The following is a 21,972-nucleotide window of genomic DNA, read 5'->3' as shown; positions in this document are numbered from 1 at the left end:
AGGTGACTGTGTTGGAGAAATTGTATCGGAGAACACTTATTTCCATTTCTTGATTTAAATTACATTGATAGTTTCATTTCTCTTGTCCTTCAGAGGTTAGATAACCATACAGTCAAGATTTAATGGACCACAGGTAAATGCCTGCGTGATTTTAAGCCCAAGCATGATGAGGGTGCGGGAGACTGCCTCTAACCAAGGAGAGCCTGGATGGATGCCTTCCTGTCAGGCCATTCACGCTGAGCCTTTTTTCAGTGCTTTGTTGTAGAGACCTAGGCCCTTTCGCACAAACAATTGCAGATTTGACTTTGCCAAAGTATCATTCATAGTCTATCTTCTGACCTGCTCTCCTCAGTGATAAAACTGCGCTATATCCCCTTCGCTGTGATGTAACTTGCTGAGACAAGACTCTGGTAACTGAGAACTTAAAGATTGCTTGACTTTTGAACCACACCTTCTGTATGGCAGCTCTTATAATGAAGTGCTAGAACCTGCTGCGAATGTCTTCCCAACTTACAAGCAGGTTGTGCCACTCATGGGTTGTATTGAGAAACTGCTGAAGCCTTATACTTCGTGGTTTTCAGGTGCCACGCCAGCTCTTTAGCTCTTCTGAGAGCGGTTCAGAAGTGTTCATCCAACTTCCTTCCAAAGCTCCCTCTGGAGCCAGCAGTTAGCAGCCACTTTTCCCTCTTTGCTGTTCCTCATTTTTCTGTTCCTTTCTGATTCTTACTCCTTTCTTAGTCCATATGGACAAGAAAAATGAGAGATCAGAGGTGTAAATACTCCCAGAACAAGAAAGCCACAGCAGCAAACTATCCAGTTTATCCTCAGACTGTTAATGTTTGGGACCAAGGTCTAAGGTGCTGATCCTACCAAAAGTGAGATAGATGGCCAACAAAATACAGGCATCTTGAAGAGAGCTTCATGTGATTGGTGGTACTGGCCATGCAGAAAAGATAAAAGTGGAATAAGGAGAAGTTAAACTGTCTTAAAAAGGAGGAGAAGGAAACAGCTTTTCAGTTTAATGTTACAACCATATGGCATTTCTGTCCCTCTGGGTGCAGAGCTTTGTTGCTTATGAAAGAGGCTCCATTGGTCCTCTGTGAAAGACCTGATTTTGCTGAAGTCAGTAATGGCATTCCCACTGAATTCAATGTGAGCAGAAGCAAGCCAGATAAAACACGAACAGTAAATTCAGCTAAGTTCTGAAGAGGTCGGGTTCTGCCAACAGAGCAAACAATCTGGGTTGTGTTAAACTCGCCTCTGGCGGCTTCAGTCTACGTTACTAGAGAACTTGGAAACATCACCCCGGTGTCTCAAGGTTCTAAGTCTTTCAGGGTTTTTTTTCTGGTCTACTGCTGATAGAGCTCACTTTCAGATAATGTTGTTTTCAACCCTGATTGATCCTTATTTGTAATTCACATTTCTTCTTTCTCCCCAAAGGACCAGCAACACTCTGGCATTTTTCCTGTTGTCCCACCAAATTGTATTAGCATTTTCCAGTTGTGTGCCAAATTGAAATAACAATTCTATAAATAAACTCTCTGAAAATACTGGTCTGTGATGGTGTTTTCCTATATCTTGTCTTTCTGTTGAGTATTTATGTTTCTATGTGCACCAGATTTTTTTTTTTTCCAGTAATGCATGTCAGGCTGCTTCAGCTGTGCTGTGTCCATTGTGTGTGCATGACTTTCTGCCTGAGGGATTATGGTTATTGACAGGTCCAGCTAAGTTCATGATAAATATAATTCAAGATCTCCACTGGTTTTGCTTTCATATGTGTGTTTTATTGTAAAATTTGGTGGATTCGTGTGATGAAAAATGAGTGCTTAGAAATTCCCTATATAGTATTGTTCCTTGGATCTGAAGTTTTCCTTCCAACAGCATCTCCAGGACTCTTCCTAATTATGTTACTTCATTCTGCTTGAGTCTCTTGTTTCCATGAGAATAGTAGTAATAGAGTAGCAACTGTACCATTACTAGCCCTTTTTCTAATAATGTGCTACTCTTAAGTGAAACCATAGAATAAGTTGAAAGATGCTTTAATGTCCCACATCAGTATGGCATGTTGGGCCGTTCTTGGGTGCAGCTTCAAATACGGTGGTTATCACCCCTACCAATATGTGCAAGACTGGATGTACAATGAAGTCGTGTATCATCCTGGCAACGGTGGGCTTGGCGTGCTTTGTTGATTCTCATCTTTCCCCAGGTATGAACCAAATTTGCCAGGCAGCCTCTGTGCCAGCGTGGTCCAGTCAGTATTTAAAAAAGCTACGTTTTAGCGTGCCTAAAACTGTGCTCTAGCACTAGCGCTCATTGTACATACTGCTGAACACTTTCAGACTCCAAAACGGGGTGGCTGCATGTGGACTGCTCACTGACAAGCGTCCCAGGATCGTGCAGGCTACTGAACTGGGAGATTGTTTGGGACAGAGCTGGTTTGCTTAGGCCAAACACATGCTGAGGATCATGCTGTAGTACTGACCGGTGACCTGTGGAGTCCAGGATCGTTCTGGACTGTATAACTGACTTGTATGGACATAGGCAATATATGCCACAGGAGCTGTACATGGATGTTTTGAAAACCTTTGTTGATCATGTGTGATCTCACCAGATAATCAGTGTGGAGTATTTGGCAGTAATTTGGAGACCCAAGCGTCTCTTGCAATGCTCTGAAGAGCTTTTTGTGGAAGGAACAACCCAGAGGAGCAGGGATTCTTCCCATCTTGCAAAGTGTGTGTGTGTGTGTGTGTGAAAATGGGTATTTGTGTTTACCAGTGGCATTGACGTTCTCCCAACTGCCTTTGATGACACTGTCTGTGCAGCAACCTGGACAGCCCAAATGGCAGGCTTGTCTGAGAAAAGCACAGCTTGTGTCTGGTTGCTGTTTCATGTGACTAATTGCCAGAGTAGCTGATTTCTACGCCCAGTTTGGGTACTTTGCTGCATTGAAAATACTGTCTTTTCAAGTACACTGGTTAGGAAAACATCAAAATTGCACTTTACTGTGGGTCGTGGTAAGGCACGTGAAGGGCAAAAGCACAAGTATGGTGACACTTGGACAACAAAGGAAATTGCAGAAGTTGAGTAAATATATTAACGGTAGCTGGCTTTTTAAAAATGATTGTATCTTTTGGGAGGCGTGAAGGATTGAACTGTAGGCTAATGCCTACCCTGTGCTGTCAGCCGTTTACATGAGGCTCTCAAGCTTGCACTTCTCCCACTTGACCTATTGCTGCAGTAGGGCATAAGAGCTGGTTGCTTGCAGTGCTTATTCAGGCTCTAAGTGCTGCCATGTCATACTGGTATCACACCAAAGACCTGACCCGTGCTTGGACCTGGAGAAGACACCCGCTAGCCACCAACGCTGGTCCCAGCAGCAGCCTCCTGCCTCACCTCTCACCAGGGCTCAGCTTTGCCTGAGCCACAGAACCTGCCCTGGGCCAGCATTTTTGCAGGTTTACTTATTCAGAGCAGTGTGATGGGTAACAGGCGTAACATTGTACAAAAACTAAACAGCCCGCAGTGGCATCCTGCTCCCCAACAACATAAACCCAATTTATGGCTCCCTTTTTTCTGTTGGATCAGCTCCTCCTTCTTTTCATTTTCTTCTTTCAGGTGGTCGTGTTGTCCATATGCTATTTATAAATGCAAGCTAAAATAATTAAAAATACCGTAAGTTCAGTTCAAGTCGTGCGTGCCTAAGAGCCATTTGCACATTTCTTTCTTTGTACAACAGTAAGACTGTCCTGAGTAGAGTTCTTGTCTGTTGGCACACAGACATCCTGCACACTGGTCTAGTGTCTGAGAGCTTTTCAGTCATGGTCTCCAACTCCAAACGTCAGCTCACTTGTAGTGCTACAATAAATAATTAAACTCTGTTTTTCACGATAACACTGCACAGCATTTTTCATTTGGTCTGGACCCTAACTCAGTTGCTGAAAGGCATTCTAGGAGTCTCCGTCAGCCAGAGGGGAATTTCTCATGCCCAGGGAAAGGGCTGAACTCCCACTGCAGAGGACTGGAGGTTTGACGCGGCGCCACCGGTGAGTCCAGAAGCAGTGAAAGCACAGTCAGGCAGCTGGGCAGGGGCTATGGGAGCGCTTTGCAGTCAGGTCAGACGAACTGGAGTGGGTGCCCGTCACCTCCGCTGCGGGCCTAGGCTTGGTGACCCCTTACTCGTCACGTATCTTAAGTAAAATGACTCCAAATTACAGGAATTCTTCCAAATTAAGTGGTATGGCCTAAATGGAAAGTACAACAAGCATTGTGCTAATCTATAGTAATTCTGTTAGGGCAACAGACTGACACGAAACTACACAGATTTGGCTTTTACATTTTAAAACCACACGGTTTTCTTCCAAAGGGATATTTTTATTGTAGAGTTAAGAATGCATCAAGTTCGCACTCCTCTGATGTGAACTCCACCCAGGCTGGGTTCGTCTGGTGTCTTTGTATTTGCAGAGAGCAAGTAACACAGTGCATGCTCTATTTCTGCAAGGGGATAGTGTTCAACTAAAATAAATAAAGGGGATCAAATACATTCTGAATTCTGTACTAGGGGAAAAGCAAGTGTTTTAACCTGCTTCCCATAATTTTCTGAAATCTTAGTACCTGAATCTGTTGCAAATATTTGCATCAACAGCAAAGATTTTCAATTATTTTGGCAAAAGAAAAGTATCTCTTGTATGTATGTTTTCTACAGGACTGAACTGACACATCTGCTTGCTAATCTGATAAGATCCTAAACTTCTCTTACAGGAATAGTTTTATGCAGGTGTAACAATGGCTTTTGGAACCTAAATTGCACCCCATGCTAATAGATTTAGACCCAAAAAAACTACGTATGCCAGAATAACTTTTAGCACTGACACTTGGCTCTTTAATACTGAAGGACTTGGGTGGGAAAAAAAAGAAAAAAGCAGAGGCCAGTAGAGGGCTCTGTCTTTTCATGAATGCCCTGAAAAGCCAGAAAGATTTTGGGGGACTATGAATTTACATGCCTGTTTCTTTTTTTTTTTTTTTTTTTTTTCGTGGCACATGTTTTTAGTTAAGAGGACACCCACAGAGTTCTAGGGTCTGATTCAGAGGGCTGCACTGAATTGTTACTGTGCGATTTGACAGCTTGTTATTATTTCTAATGCATGCTTTCTCTTGTATTTTTAATTTGATTTAATATGGCTGTAAAAATGCACACCTTTGTACAGTGGGTATAAGCTACTGGCAATATACTTTTTGTTAAGTAGCTTTTTTCAGGCTCCTTAAAATTTATCCTATGAATTCACAGACATCTGTAGCTAGAGCTCGAATGTCATGGTGTGAACTTCCCATGAATATGTCTGTGTGCATGCTCGTTTCCTAGAAGTTTTGCTTCTGTACGTCATGAGAATAAGGTCAGCTGTGACAAATGTACATCCAAGATTTGTGTGCTTTTCAGTACATAACCACTCCACCTGCCATTTGAAGTTAATTGCTCACATCTGATATTGTCGGAGGAGTGACTCCTCCACTTCCATCAGCTCAACTTCTGCATTTCAGTCGCATGGAAATACATTTCAGTCTCATGGAAATAATAACTTATTCTCACCCACCATAGACATGACTTGATGACTCTCTGTAACACCCCCCCCCCCCCCCCCCGGGTTTTTTTTGGGCTTCGTTCTTAAAATCTAGGTGTTCTTCCACCAGACAAGTTTTCATCAGTTTAGTTTAACAAATAAAAAAGCCTATTCTGTTGCTTAAGCGATTGAAACATCCCATCTTACTACTGTTAGAATACCGAGACTTGGTTCTCTAGCTAATATAAATTGCCGTATATTTTTAGATCTTTTGAACTTCCTTCCAGTTAGCAAAGAATAGGCTTCTATTTTGGCCTTTCTTGCATGAGAGCTATTGTACCCATCTTTATCTGGAAATATTATGTCTTGCAGCAGCATGTTGGGGCCCCTTGAAACAGCTCCATCATACCTTTCTAGGCTCTTTCTGGCCACTGTGCCAGCGAGAACGGAGAGCACACTGATATTTTATCAGCTACTTGCTACTGAAATTGTTTGGAGTTTTTTCTTATTTCTGTCACTGGCATTTGTTGTCCTTTGTGTTCATTTCTCGTGGAGAAAAAAAAAAGTAATTTTCAGCCTTTTACAGGAAGCTTGCAGTGCTTTTCTCCACAACTGTCTTCCAGTACTGTATTAACAACGTAAAAATGTAATATTATTGCTGTCTTTGCATTGCCTTTTATTCATGCCACATGAACTTCTAGTGACTGTCACCTCCCTGCCTGTGGAACAGAGAAAAAGAAAAGGTCCATATGCCCACGTTCCAGCTGCACAGACAAAGTGTGTGCGTGCTGCTCTCTACCTCTGCAGGCTCTCGCGTAGTCAAACCTAAGGCAAGGTGAAAGAGAGGAGTTTTGAAGAATATACTTTGCTACAACCCAAACTTCAGTCTTCAGCAGCAAGGATTGTTGCTCCCACAGTGAAAGCTAATGTAAATGGGTCCTTGCCTGCCAGAGGTATGGTATGGATACCAGAAGGTCTAACAACAACAAAAAGAGCTGGAGAAAAATAGGCATCCTAATTTTAAAGAAAGAGCTGACAGTGAGCAGAATAGATTGAGAATTTTATGGGTTGACATTTGTGTCCAAATATGATGCTGATTTGGGAGTTGTTATTTGTGTATGCAAGTAATTCCTTCTGTTAATTATATATAGCTGCCTATTTAAGTGCAATACTTCATAATAATATGGAAACTAAGTTCCTTGTGTACTTTGGGAGTTGAAAGAGAATGAGAAAAAGAAAACCAGTCTTATGTTTAAAAAAAAAAAAAAAAAAAGCAAGCAAGCATTTTCTGTTTGTTTGGACAGCCGTCCTCAGTATAAATTGAAATGCTTTGAATCACTGAGTCTTTCATAGTCCGTGTTCATCACAGGCACTTTCTGCAATGCTGACTGTATCAGGATTAGGCTGAGCTTTGCTGTGCATCTGTGTTCTGACTGTGGGGATGGGCTGGGGGTTGGCAGTTCATTGTTCTACACACTATGTGGGGTCATCAGAGAAAAATCCTACTGAGTAACACCCCCTGGATTTCTGTTTCCATGTCTTAACACTTTCACCTGCGGAAATTGCATTAGGGCAAACAAAGTCCTACAGAAATAATCTCCCTGGTGAGGTGCCTGGTAGGATGATGCCTGTTGCTGCCTCCAGTTTGGCACCGTTTCTGTTAGGAAGAGAGGAGTAATTTTCCTCAGGCCACGTCAGCTGAGTCACTTGAAAAAGGAAAATATGAACAGTTACTACCCATGTTTGAAATTCTACATCTGAAATTCAGCCTTCTCATGAAAATTGCAGTCAAGGGGGGAAAATTACATGAATAATTCCTAACTTCTGTCATTCTGATCACTTGTGGAAATGTGATTTGAATTTCTGTGGGTTAGTCACCCATCCAGGACACTGGGAGGAGGAGAGGGACAGAGGAGGATCTAACTAGAAATGAAATTAAGATGACTTTACATCATAGAGTCATGGAATAGTCTGGCTTGGAAGGGACCTTTAAGGGTCATCTAGTCCAACCCCCCCTGCAATGAGCAGGGACATCTTCAACTAAAGCAGGTTGCTCAGAGCCCCGTCCAACCTGACCTTGAATGTTTCCAGGGATGGGGCATCTACAGCCTCTCTGGGCAACACGTTCCAGTGTTTCACCACCCTCATCATAAAAAATGTCTTCCTTATATCTAGTCTGAATCTACCCTCTTTTAGTTTAAAACCATTACCCCTTGTCCTATCACAACAGACCCTACTAAAAAGTCTGTCCCCATCTTTCTTATATATGCCCTTTAAGTATTGAGAGGCTGCAGTAAGGTCTCCCCGGAGCCTCCTCTTCTCCAGGCTGAACAACCCCAACTCTCTCAGCCTGCCCTCACAGGAGAGGTGTTCCATTCCTCTGATCATTTTTGAGGACCTCCTCTAGACTCGCTCCAACAGGTCCATGTCTTTCCTGTGCTGAGGACTCCAGAGAGCTGGACACAGCACTCCAGGTGGGGTCTCACCAGAGCAGAGGAGAGGGGCAGAATCACCTCCCTCGACCTGCTGGCCACGTTTCTTTTGATACAGCCCAGGATATGGTTGGCTTGTTGGGCTGTGAGCGCACCTTGTTGGCTCATGTCCAGTTCTGCATCCATCATTCCCCCCAAGTCCCTCTCCACAGGGCCGCTCTCAATCCCTGCATCCCCCAGCCTGTATTGATACCGGGGGTTGCCCTGACCCATGTGCAGGACCTTGCACTTGGCCTTGCTGAACCTCATGAGATTCACATGGGCCCAATTCCTCAGCTTGTCCAGGTCCCTCTGGATGGTATCCCAAGCATCAGGCATGTCAACCGTACCACTCAGCTTGGTGTCATCTGCAAACTTGCTGAGGGTGCACTCAATCCCACTGTCTATGTCATTGATGAAGATATTAAACAGTACTGGTCCCAGTATGGACCCCGTGGGACACCACTTCTCACTGATCTCCATCGATATGTTGAGCCGTTGACCATTACCCTCTGGATGTGACCATCCAATCAATTCCTCATCCACCAAACAGTCCATCCATCAAATCCATATCTCTCCAATTTAGAGAGAAGGATGTTGTGGGGGACCATGTCAAAAGCCTTACAGAATTCCAGATAGACAACACCTGTAGCTCTTCCCTTGTCCTCTGATGTCGTCATTCCATCATAGATCACTCAGATCAAATATTTAGACTGCAAATTTCTTATCAAAATGAGATGAAAAATCGTGATGATGAGATATTGACAGCCAAGAAGAAAATTTCTATCACTGGTATTTTGTAAAACTTACTTTTAAGCCAAAACAGAAAAATAACATAACTGAGCTACTTAGGTTTTGGGTTGGTTTGTTTTTTTTTCACTTGAACTAACATCCATTAACACAGAAATTAATTGAAAATACAAAGTTCATTCTTGTATGCTTCAGTAATTTCAGTGTCATATTGTAAATACATAATAGACAAAGCACAGGGAGTTTGCTTGAAATGATAATGAGCAATTAATGTTTCAAAGATGTTTTCAGCATTGGAGGACCCACTCATCTGTATTTGTCTGCCCTGCCCTAGTTTGTGAGTGACACTATCAAAAAATGGGACAAATAATATGAAATGAAGATTTTCAGGATCAGCAGCGCAGTCTTTGCAGCATCTCTAGAAATGTTTTTCTCTTCATGGAAAAATCTTATATTTCACTATATTAAATATTAAAATTCTTGACAATGACAGACTATTCCCATGTCTTCCCTTTTTCAGCCATCAAGAGTTTTGTTTCGTTTTTTTTTTTACCTTTTCAAAGGCAAAAATCTGAACAATACTACAAATACCATATTCTGTGCCTTTTATTAATGCTTCTGCCTTCAACAAGTATGGAATAACAATGGGCAAGGGACTACCTGAGATCATTGCAATCATATGCTTCGTTTTAAGTGGTTCATTATAGGAATCCTTTAAAATGGTTGCCTTGCCAATAAATAATTTTAAATATAGAGACTTAACATCTTGGTGTTGGCAGTCTTCTGCCCAGACAATAAGGACAGAGAGACTTGAGCTTCTCCTATGTCACCGTTATGGTGCCCTTGATTACGGACTGGATGGAACATCTCAGGTCTGAGGCACTAGAGGTGATGGATGACATCCATTTCCCACTGCCTCAGTACAGCCATTTTTCCCTAAAAAATCCTGAGCACTAGACAAAGGGCATAACTATATTGCATTAGGTGGAAATTCAAGTCATCCTCTGTGTCAGGACATGAGGTGGGCTCAGACCCTGTTTCCTCCTTGTACCCCTAAGTGGAAATCCTTGATGTTTATGCAGGTGACAGTAGTTTTGTCTCAGAAGACTCTCCAAAATATTTTATGATTGGGGCTGATTTAAATCTAGACTGTGATATTCAGCTGATTGCTACAGTGGGAGTGTGAGTCTTTAGTGAGAACTGCAAATACTTGAGCCCTTTGAAAACTCTTCCAGTGTGGATTCCCACAGAAGCCCCTCAAAAGAAAATTCAGGATGGGAATTTAAAGGAAAACTAAATGATGAAGTTCCAGTTTTTGTCTCATCAGTATGACTGGTTTTGCCAAGAATAGTTTTTGAGTTTGCCTTCTTTGTGTGGATGGTAGAATAGGTATATTTCTGAGCATTTTTATCAATAAAGCTTAGACATCTGAAACTTGAGAGACAATGCTGCTTTTCTATTTTGTCTTAGAGCCCTTGGGGACTCCAGATACTTTGCATAAGGGAACAAGTCTGTGGAACAATTTCTACGATGGCAAAAGTAGATTTGAAGACAAAATCTGTTTCCAATTTCTCTCTTGTTGTGAGGCATTAAATGATTTATATCTGACCTAAAAATCAAAACCTTTCCAAATTGCCGCTTCCTCTCTTTTATTCTAAGTTCATGATTCATGCCTGCATCCTAGTAACCAGAAAGTTATGCTAGGAGAGGATTAACTGGGAAAAGATTGGGCTGATGTTAAGTGAACTTGAACAGTCTCAGCTCCTTCCTCTGGTGCTGTAGACAGTAGAAGCAGAGGCAGGAGTGCATTTATCTAGAAGTACAGCATGTCCTCCACTTTGCACTGACAGGACTAAATTGCAGGGAATTAGCAGCTCTTCCTCTTCGCGGATATATGCCTGGACTCTGGGACTGACTTGGCTCGTGTGCTCAGAGAGCAATTGGTTCTCCCCTACCTGCATTTTGATTTAGAAAATTTTGAGTTACATTTAGAAAATTCCTTTAAAGCACAGTATAAGGTCAAGTTTAAAAATGAGCATGAATTTATACCTATGTTGATCTTACTAAGCTCATTGCTGTGCCCTGGCAATAAGGTTAAGCTTTACCTACATTTTTACTGTTGCAATTCACGCTTCTTGAGAGTGCTAAGGTATCACACAGCCACCCAATGAGTGCTAAAGTGTCAAAAAAATGATGTTCCAATGCTTTTCTTTTTTTTCTTGTGAGGCGAAGGAAGGAATGATCCTTTTTATAGAAAAGTAAGCTTGTGGTGGACACCATAGTATGAGCTAGTAACACTGTCTCATTGCAAGAAAGGCAAAACACATGCCAGGTTTATCATGGCTAGTAGATCAAGGGAAATTATTACCATCCTTGGTGACAGTGAGACCATACCCAAACACTTTGCCCAGGATTGCCCCCCACCTTCCTGCAAGAGACCTGCAGAGAAACTGGAGAGTCTCCAGCAGGAGACTGCTGAGAAGGTCGGGATCCTGGAGCACCATGTACCAGGGAAGTCTGAGGGGGAGGGTGGGCTCGTTTAGCATGGAGAAGAGAAGGCTGAGGGGCAATTTAATAGCATCTTGAAGTGTAGCTACAAAGATATCAGGGTTGCACTCTTCTTGGCAGTGCCAGATGGTGTAACAAAGGGCATTTGCAAAAACTTCTTCACTATGAGGGTAGTATGTGCCGGGAGCAGTTATGGAGCCTCCAGACTTGGAGGTTTTCAAGAGCTGGTTATACAAAGCCACAAGCAACCAGATCTAGAGCTGGTGACAATTGTACTTGAGCAACCTCCTAGGAGGTTAGACTAGCAACCTTTAGAAATCCCCCCCCAACATTTCTTGAGCATCTAAGTTTAAGATTAAAAAGTTCTGACTAGTTGTGGGGAAAGCCCTTGGGCAGCACTTTTGGATCCCCTAGTATTATAGAAGGTTTCACAGCATTAGAGCACAGGTCTCACTGCCTTCTTTAAAGCCATGAGCATTCAGCATTTCTGCAAATCATGGGTCAGATCAGCAGAGGATGACTGTGGAAGTAGACACCTGTAGCTGAATGCAAGGCAGAAAGAGGTCTGAATTAAATCTTCATAGGATACCTGAATTCTAGGATTTTTTAGTGATTTTTCATTGGATTACTATTTACCTTGTTTGCTTTTTGTTTTAATGAAAATTTCTTATCAGTTATTTAAATAGTGCCTGGTAGTTCAGAAGAACATGAGGAGGAGCAGTATACATGTACTTCAGCCCTTTACAGACATAGGCCCTTTACTGACAGTCTCTGTATGGCTAAGTTACTTCCATAAACTGTAGCTAAGCCAAGACAAGCAGGGCAAACAGATTAGTGAGAAAAGAGAACAGGCAAAACTGGGATTATTTCCGAATTCAGCTGTTTCTTAGCAGAAAAGAATGGAATTTAATAGACCTTTTTGTGCTATGCAGAGCATGTGTCCCCAGCAGAATAGCTGTAGTTGTTCAGGCACAGGCTTAAGAAGGAAAATGTGGTTTGTCCCTGCAGTTGAGAGGTTGCAAGGCTAACTTTCAATGGGGTACTTGCTTTGTTTATTCTTTCTCTATTTCTATGAGGCAGATGTAACAGAGAAAACCTTCAGGAAAATGCCCTCAGAAATACACCCAAAGGCTTTAGGACAACACCTCTTAGAGGAAAGGATGGCTTCAGACCTCTCCTTTTGCTCATTACATCTCCTTCCCTCTATCCCTTACCCAAACCTTGGCACCAGGTGCTGCTCTGCTGTGGATTCAGCTGTTATTGCCACAGCAGACCAAACCCATCTGACCACATCTGCCACTGCTGCCCTTCTCTGCCTTCTTGCTGCCTCGAGCACTTGCCTGACCCTGTGCAGAGCTGTGTAAGCTCTCTAAGGCAACACAACAACTCACCTGACAAAAAATAGAGAAATGTTTCAGGTCAGGGCCAGGCAGTCACTCTGAAGGAGGATGCAAGAGGCAGCAGCTGAATTGCTCTTGCTTGCCACAGAACTGCCTGCACGACTCTGACCCACTGTTGCTTTGTGCTCGTAGCCCCTGAAATGCAATTGTACAATCATATTCTTTTTCTGTTTCCAGTGAAGTGAAGAAGCAATGTATAGCTCTTCTGGGACCTATGTTATGTCAGTCTTGGAAAATGTTTCACCTTCATACTGCTTGACAGAAGAGTTCAATATACTAACAATTAGGAAACAACCATAGATCATCTTTATAGCTTCATAACTAGTCTCATAAAAAGACTTATGGAAGATGCTTGTGTGAGGAGGCTTCTGCAATCCTCACACAGTGCTGCTCTTGAAAAATCACAGGCTGGCTGGCTGCTCCTTGAAGATGTTTTTCTGCTGTTTAAAGTTTTGGATTGTGATCTGTCCAAAGGATCAGAGAAAGGAGCCTGCACTGCCCGTGTCTCAGCTTCAGCTGTAACATTGATATGATCCTGGGTACTGATGAATTTTAAGTTCTAACTTTCACAGAGAAATCAAAACATGAAAGCAATGGGTTGCAATTCTAGAGATCCAAATTCCTGCCTCTGCTTTGTCTGTGATTTTGGGCAAGTTTGATACCCAGTACAATCAGTAGTAGTTTCCTGTGTGCCTCTCCCAACTCTGCCACAATCAGGTGTAGGGTTCGGCGTTCAGAAGATCTCGCGATGTCACGGAAAGTTAGAGGGTTAGTCGCAGCCTTGTGATGTACCTGTAATCCCGCCTCCCCTTGTTAGTATAAAAGGAATTAACTGCGCAATAAAAGGGGGAAGTTGGCGCTCACACTGTGTGTGTTATCTGTCTCTTTCCCTGGTCCGGGCCGACCAGTGATCTAAGCGTGGCACCTTGATATGTAGCGAACGCTACAATCAGGATGCCCACATTTTGTCAGAGTATTGTCTACATTTTACAATTGCTGATGTGTTCAAATCCTTATCCATCTGTCCTGTCACAGTCAATTTTAAGTGCTAGTCTTAAATCCATCCACATACTGTCAGTGTGCAGAGTACCGTCTCAACCAACTCCTTACATACAGATCAGTCCAAAAAGGAACTTTACCATGGGACAGCTAGCCAGGAATCTCCCAAAATGACCACCTTTCAGTTAAGAGACCATTAAAACAGAGGATTTCTGATGTCCCGGATTTGGTCATTTCTGATTAGGGTGTATAAAGATGCCCACTGTATTTTCTCAATCTCATTTCCCACCATGCAGTGTTAAAAATCAAGCCTCTTCTCCTTCCCTTTCGCACAGGTTAATGATTTCTTTAGCCAGGAATGACAGCTGCCTCACCTGTTGCAATGGCAATGCAAATCTCTGACTAGCCTTTTCTGGGTTCTCAGGATATTGTTCCACCTGTTCAGGATGGGTAACTATGCCACATTCTTCCCCATCTGTCTCAGATCTGTGCCTACATAGGGGCTTAAGCAAGAAAGGGAAATTGTGAGCAACAACAGCTGAAAGAGCACATCTTATTTTATAAATACTGTGTCTAGTGCAGATAAGACAAAAAATAAAAAAAAATGGAAGATGTAGAAGAGTGAGACATTAAGAAATGGTCTATAGAGCAACAAAACCATTCTATAAATCACTGTAATAAAGGCAATAAAATTTCAGAGATTCACTGGTCAATGGTTTTAAAACTGATGCAGCTCCATTTTTAATTATGTACTTGCTTGCATTATTAAAAATACCAATATATTATGTTTCCTGGGATATAGTAATAATTAACTTTTAGGCTATGGTCATATGCATTGTCTAGAGACATAAAATACTTTCATATTAGTAAGAGAATTTTGATTTCATAAATTATAGAGAATCTGCCCCCCAAAAAGAATTGCAGAATCAAAACAGAGCAATGAAATTAAAATACCATTTTTTACATTTAAGAGAAATAAATAGAGGTTATACAAATGCATCATTGAATTACCTAAAATTTAACACGGTCCTCCAGCAACTACATAAAATAAGCAGACAGTAGTTGCCAATGTGTATGTTTGGAGTCAAGTTTAATTAAAGTATTTTTAGTCATCAGGTTTTAGTGTGCCTTCTGGCTGTGGGTTGTTGGGGTTCTCCCTATAGAGAAGAGTTAGTTGTTTGAATGATTTAACTGTGACTCTCTGGCCCTGGAAAACATTGACTTGTAATCCTGGAATCTGGTTTCCTTATATGAAAAGGAAATGGCGCACCTGGATGGACCTCCTATTAAACACTTCAGCAGAGACCCTGGAAAGGGCTCTCTGGGGCTGCCTCCCTTTTTTTTTCTACTTACAGCTTCGACACAGAGCTGAGCCGAGGAGCATATCTGCTGCACCCGGCGGCAGAGAGCCCCGAGCGGCTGTCCCACCATGCTGGGCCGGCTGTCCCACCATGCTGGCACAGCAGCGTGCCGCAGCGGGGTGTCCCACAGATGTACCCGACCGGGCTCTGCAGCAGCAGCACCCGGGTGCAACAGTTCCCAAGTCAACAAGCCCTGCAATGGCAATGATGCTCCTTTCAGATGCCCAGGTGCCTGGGTGCCAGGCGGGGGGTCCTGAAGACCCCCACCTGCAGGGCAAACCCCACTCCCCACCGGTCTTCCTCTTCAGACACAGCTGCGAGCCTGAAGTCTGGAACTACAGGAAGATTTTTAAAAACCTACCTTCAAGTGCAATATATAGTGACAGAAATAGTTTTAAAACAGGTGGAAGATGGGAATAAAAAGGAATGACTGTAATGAAGTGATGAATACCGTTGAAACTGTTCTTGATAATCATTCCTAATTTCTTTTTTTTCTCATTAAAATTCTTTAATAAATAGAAGTACAAACCTCCTCCATTCCTTGCTGTATTGCTGCAGGACTGGTGAGCTATCAAACTCTGCCACAGAGGGGAAGTAGAGTATTGTTGTAAATCCATGGTGGTGCAAGCAACAGCTCCTTCTTTCTGACGGAGTTGAAGCCTTGTCAGTGAAAGCTGAAATTCTGAACCTTTTCGTGCACCAACATTTTTTTATTTAGAGAACGAAAATAAAACCTTTGCTTTTCTGTATTGTAAACTTTAAATCTTGCAGTAGTTCTCTTTCCTTAGTATTTTTTATGAATGAGGGCAAACTACCTGGAAGCAGGATGCTCACACGTCAGTTCTCCTTTTGGACTGTAATGTACTGCTTGGCTTCAGAAGAACTTTCCTAGCCTTCTGCTGGGATGTCAGGATTATGACTCAAAATGAAGAACTGTATTTTAGAAGCTACTGATTAACTGTTAAGCAGGTGCCTTTTCACTGAATTGGCTGATGAGGAACACAGAAGTTTAATGTCAGTGGAACAGAAGCATCATTAATATCTAAGAAGCATTTATTTGGATAAGTCATTTACATGAATAGGCTTGCAAACATGGCTGCATTATTGCAGGATGTTTTTTATAGTCAGACCTTTGGGTAAGTATTTTCTAGAACAGTCATCTACAGAGGTGAGCGTGACCCAGACCAAGCTCTCTCCATGCAGAACTTCTTTGAAAGGAAATCTCTGAGGTATCAGGGAACCTGAAAGTTCCTGTGACTTGGCCATGTGCAAAGGGGATGTAACACTATTGGGTACTAGGTATGTGCCAGCTTGCTGCTTTTGCTTTCTAATGTTCGTGTGTGCACGCTTCAGAGAGACTGAAAAGCATCTGGGATGTTAACAATCTGGAAGGCTGCAAAGCGCTTGCATGGAGCTGTTTTGCCTTTTACGAAGAAGAAGAGACTACAAATGCATATATGGCAAGAGGGGTGAATAGTAAAGATAAAAATTGCCTAAGTTATTTCAAGCAGTCTCTGCTACGAAGAAGCTTAATTTGGAACCTAGGTCCTACTAACGCCATCAGATTTACTGACGCCATCAGATTAATATTCTTATTCTTTTAGAATTACAAGTGTTATCAACATGGAAAGCTAATAATAGCCCTGCTGCCTCTGTAGGGACAGTAGTGTGCGCTCAGATAAACATAACAAAATCAGTGCTCCAGCCCAAAGAAAATCTCATGTGGAAAACTGTCCCCAGTGAAGTGAGTGGGAGGGGTTGTTTTTTGCACAGATGTTAACATGGCAGGACACTGTCCTCTGATTCAGGCATGCTGCTTAGGGGTTTGCTAATAGGCAGCAAAAGCTTTCTTTGAAACTTCTGTTTTATAATTAGCTGTCTGGTGAAGGCTAATGCGAAAAGCCCGAATGTTGATCTGGGTAAGGCATTAATTACTTTGTCGCTTCTTCCTAGCTCACAACAAATTGTGGAGAACTTTGAGAGCCCAAGGAGCAAGAAATTAATCTTAGAAGAAGGAAAGGAGTTAGAACACAGCATCTGCAATAGCGAGCCAGCAGATGTACTGTGGTACTCCAGCCCTCGAGCCTCCCGGGGCTGTACCACCTGTGTTCCCGGTTTGAGCTGGATTCTCCTCCCAGCCAGGATACAGAACAGGGTCTGGTGGTAGATCTGAGCACCTGATCAGGACTGAGGTCTTCCAACTCAGATGCAAGAAGCAGGATCTGTTCCTGTAATCCCCATAGTAGCTTAAGAGTGATTTGTCACTGTAGCATTGAGTGAAAACCTATGGGCATCTTAGTTGCTTACCTGTAAGCTTCAGGGATATTAACTTAATCTTTTTTGTTCCCATTAGCTGGCTCTCTTTCCACTGCTGTAATGAATACATTTAGCCCATGTTCACACCTCTGTCAAGGGTATTTCCCAGGATGATGTGTATTCTTCATCAGGCTGCACTATAGCACTGATATTGCAGCTCCCTTTGGGTGTGGAAATTGGTCTTCTGTGGCCAAGCAAAGCTCAGCAAAAATGAGTTTCCCTGACAGGATAGGGTGCTCAGCACCATCTCCTTGTATGGGAAGAGCACTGGGGCCCGTGCCACTTGCATCACCAGTGCATGTATCCACACCTGCACCCTGGCAAGCCCAGCCTGCCTCTGCCAGCTCTCCAGTTACTTCCAGGAATTTCTGGCAGTCCATTTCATTCCTGATGTAACCTTGTAAGTGAACCAGACTGAACTGTCCTTACAGCTTGCCTCCTGCTGACAGCTGCATGTTGCCCTTTTCCCCATATTTCAGAAAAATTCTGTAGAATAAGGACTGCCTGCCAGAAGAGAAAACGAAAAACCTTCGTCATCCATATTCTTCATTGAAGAATCACAGAAAACTTGTGCTGGGAGATATGCCCTATTCAGCCAGAGAAATTTATGTTCAGCTTATTTACTTTGCTGGAGGAGATGGGTAAAGATAAGGAATCTCCATTCCAAAGCTTCTTTTCCTTTGCTAGGGTGCAGAAGAAAACTCCTGAAAATACAGGTATTTACTATTGGAAAGGCTCCCAGAGGCACACCTAGCGTTTTAATACCAGAAATGCTAAATACTTTAATAATCACTGTTTGTAACTGAGAGGCAACCACAGGCTTCTGTATTGATCAACACCCACTTTCTTCTTTATTTAGAAGTCTAATTGTGGTAGTTTACCAGATGCATGGGCCACCTAGAAGCCCATCTGTGATTATTAGTTCCCTGCTTTGGCACCAGACTCGAATGACAGGGGAGATATTATAAGGTTCCTCTCATTCTCCATGACTTCTTTTTATTGTCTGACATATATCCTGCAGGAAACCTGGAACTTACTTTATAATCATGAGGCCAGAGGCCAGTTTTCTGCAAAAAGAAAGTCCTGTCTCATTGACATCCTGCAACCTGACCTTGCTCTAACCTCTTTCATTGTGGTTTTATTCAACAGGTGCCCACTTTGTGTGTGTGAGGGTGGGCGGCTGCATGGCACAGGCAGGAATAGTAGCCCCCTGCTTACTTTCATTCCCTTTCTGTCGTAATTTTCCAGGTGCCATGAATGCTCCCGTTGGATGAGTTTCCCCTCTCCTCACTTTCTGTGGAGTCAGAGATTTATCAGTGGGTTTGAAATTAACGTTTTGGATTTGTGATGTCTTCCTCTTTCCTGCTGCTTGACCAACCTGTAATCTTTTTCTTCAATTAGGAAAGATTGCTCTGCTGATGCAATTGTCCACTCAGCTGGAGTGAGGCCAATCTCTCATCACTTCAGCTCCCCTTGATTGCTTCCTGCACAAACTCTAATGCAGAAGTTTCTACAAGAATTTGAAAAGTGATTACAAAATCCCATAAACCTTCAGAAAGAGAAACTTGGTTTTGATTTTTATCCAGAAAACAGTTACAGTGAAGATTATTTTCATAGAAGAATTAAGTCATAGTGTGGTAAAGTTTTTGTTTGTTTTGTGGGTTTTTTGGGGGGTAGTGGTGGTGTTTGCTTTAAAAAGGAGAGCTTTTATTCAAGGGTCCCGAACTCTTTAACTTCACTACTTTAGTCAGATTGTTTTAATTTTTCTTAATGCCTCTGCCTAGGCAAGCTATTAGTAGAACATTTGTGTCAGAATGTAAAATCAACTCTTTGTACAATACTGGAAATCCCGTGCGTTTCCTAAAGTAAAATTGCTACAGAGACAGGAGTTTTAAATAACTGTGATTCCAACAAATAGCATATATCATTGTTTATTAAGTATTTCATGAAAATGTTAAAATACAGATGATAATATTTGTTTTGACTCTCCTTAGCTTCCTTATGATTCTAATTCAAAGTAGGGAAAACTTTGTGTTCCTATGTGTCACAGTTACTGAGTTTCTCTTCCTCATCACACATTTCTGGCAGAACAGGCGACAAAGCATCCAGATCTCAGGTGGATCTGTTCCTAGTTGGGGGTGACAAGTGTGCATAACAACAGAGAAATGCAGAAATGCCATACCATGGGAGACTGTGGGATCCCAGCTGGAAAACAAAATCCTTGACATCTAATCTACCTGCCGTAAATAATGTTTTACCCCTCTTCAAGTTAGACACATCAGAAAGGTGACTTCACCGTCGTTACAAGGCAAAAGAACAGCTCTGGAGCTGGAAAAAATAATGATGTTTTATACCTATGTGATTACTGCATAAAAGTATTACTACTTAGTATGGCTGATTGTTTCAGTATTACCTGTAACCTTTGCTCAGAGGCTGGATAAATGCAGTGATTTCAGACAAATTCGTGTGTATGTTTGGTCAAGATGTCAAAATACTTGGAAGCTTGCTGGTATGCTCCAACGGTGATACAATGCTGTTCCTGCTCATGTTGCATCCTGTAGCACTTAAGTCCTCAAGCACTTCAGCACTTACTTTTCGTGTATGAAACAATTTCAGAAGGCTGAGCAATAATTAGTAGTTTCTGCTCCTTTGGCAGCACAGGTTTTGGTTCAGTGTTAAGCAAAACCTGTATAGTAATTGCACTATTTGCTGGAAGGGTCAACATGCTGGCTATCTGTAAGAATAACCCTTTTCCCTTTTGAACATTTACAGAGGAAAACCCTTGGAGTCAGAAAGGGAAAACAGTGCAGTGAATTGTCCAGTTTAGGACACGTAACCGAGAGCACTCCTGAGAACTGCTTCCCTTGTTAGTACAAAATGATCTCTGTCATTTTCACTGCTGCTATAAATTTTCAGTGAGAACTGGTGCTGTTTATTTTTCAGACCTTGGCTGTCACCTTTTGCTTGGTGGTGAGGATTTTGGCATCAGCTCATGGGCGACAAAGGTTTTACCGGAGCAGCCCCAGAGTTGTGCAACTCCCTGTTCCCTGCAATTTAGCTTCTCTTTTCTCCATTCTGTCCTCATTTTAATGAACATTTTCATTTCTGAAGTATTACTATTTTTTATTTGCTTATCTTTCTGTATTTTGTGGTATTTTTAAAAGAGAAAAACTATGGGGTTTTATGTGTGGCATTCAGCATTATTGACGAAAAGTCGTCTTCTCTACTCTTGGAGGAAAGTAACTTATGAACTGAAAAGTAATTCATGGTAGTCAAGGAGGACAAGTAGCACGCCAGTGAAGTTTCTCTAATAAGGCTAACCATTAAGCAGTGCAAAAGATCAAATGGATTAATTCAGTAAAGAACAGACCAAGAAAAAATGCTGCCAATGTAATGCTCCTTGTACCTGTGATCAGCATGAAGAGCTGCAGGAAGGGGGCTGCGCTGGGCGCTCACCCCAGGCTGCTCAGCAGGACTGCCCCATAGCATGAGGTTTTTCCTGCTCACCTCTAAGGGTGTAGGGCCCCTGTCCAATTGTGTAGGATTTTCTAAGAAAACAAGGGAGAAATCCTTCTCCTTACTCCTCCTACAAAGACCTACCGCTATGGTTTAGCTGAGGCTGCTCTTTAAAGGGACTTTTCCCCAGTGACCTGCAGGTGAATAGCTGCTGCTTCAGGGCTCAAGAAAGTTCTGCTCACTCTGTGCTCCGGCCTCAGTGCCCAGAAGCAGATCCCAGCTTTCTTGAGGAGACCGCTGCTGTATAAATTACAGCAGGTAGGACCTGGACACTTAGGAGGACAGGCACAAGGGGGATATGTAGTGCCATGTGTTGGAACATGCACCTAAGGATGAAATAACACCCCTCTTCCTCTGTCTCAGGCTGATGAACGCTAGCAGAATAGCCTATGGCAAGCTTCAGTTCCCAGATATAAAACATCAGTTCAGTGATTTTAAAATAAATAGCAAAAGCAAAACAAAACAAAACAAAACTACCCCTGAAAAAACACCCCTCTAGCCTTTACCAGATCAGATGCAATTATAGTGCCCAGTCCAAAATGAATCCCGACATGTAGTTAAACCCATGTCGAGTCACTTAAAAATTGAATTAAAGACAATGTGCATGAGTCAGAACATTAGTATTATTAATATCGGTATTTTATTATTATTATTTTTCTCCCTTAGGCAACAACAGGATTTGAGAAGTATTTCAAACAGACATTTGAAATCCTGTTCTTTAAACATTCACCAGTATTGTCACTTGCCTGAAAGCATCAATGCCAAAAAAGTTTCCATGGGAACAGTATGTGATTCTGCCATGACTTTAACCTCTGTAATCCCAGGGGTGGAAGATTGAACCAGAGTCCTGAACTCTAGCAATGATACTTTCACTAATTGTTTTCAGTCCAGAGGGGAACATATTCATTGGGGGGAAAAGGTGATCCAGATATGTTAGTAATATAGGCTCTACCTTGAAGTGTCATTAAGAGCACCACCCTCTTCTGCCAAAAATAGCCAAGTAGTCACATTACTCAGATCAAGAAGCCATTTGAAAAAAAAGAAATAATCCTCTAGAATAAACCTGGCTTGTGTTCCCAGTCTGAGCCACTGGTAT

Source organism: Buteo buteo, chromosome 3, assembly GCF_964188355.1.
Source record: "Buteo buteo chromosome 3, bButBut1.hap1.1, whole genome shotgun sequence".
NCBI lineage: Eukaryota > Metazoa > Chordata > Aves > Accipitriformes > Accipitridae > Buteo > Buteo buteo.
The sequence above is the reverse complement of the archived record's forward strand: the minus strand, read 5'-3'. Positions refer to the sequence as shown.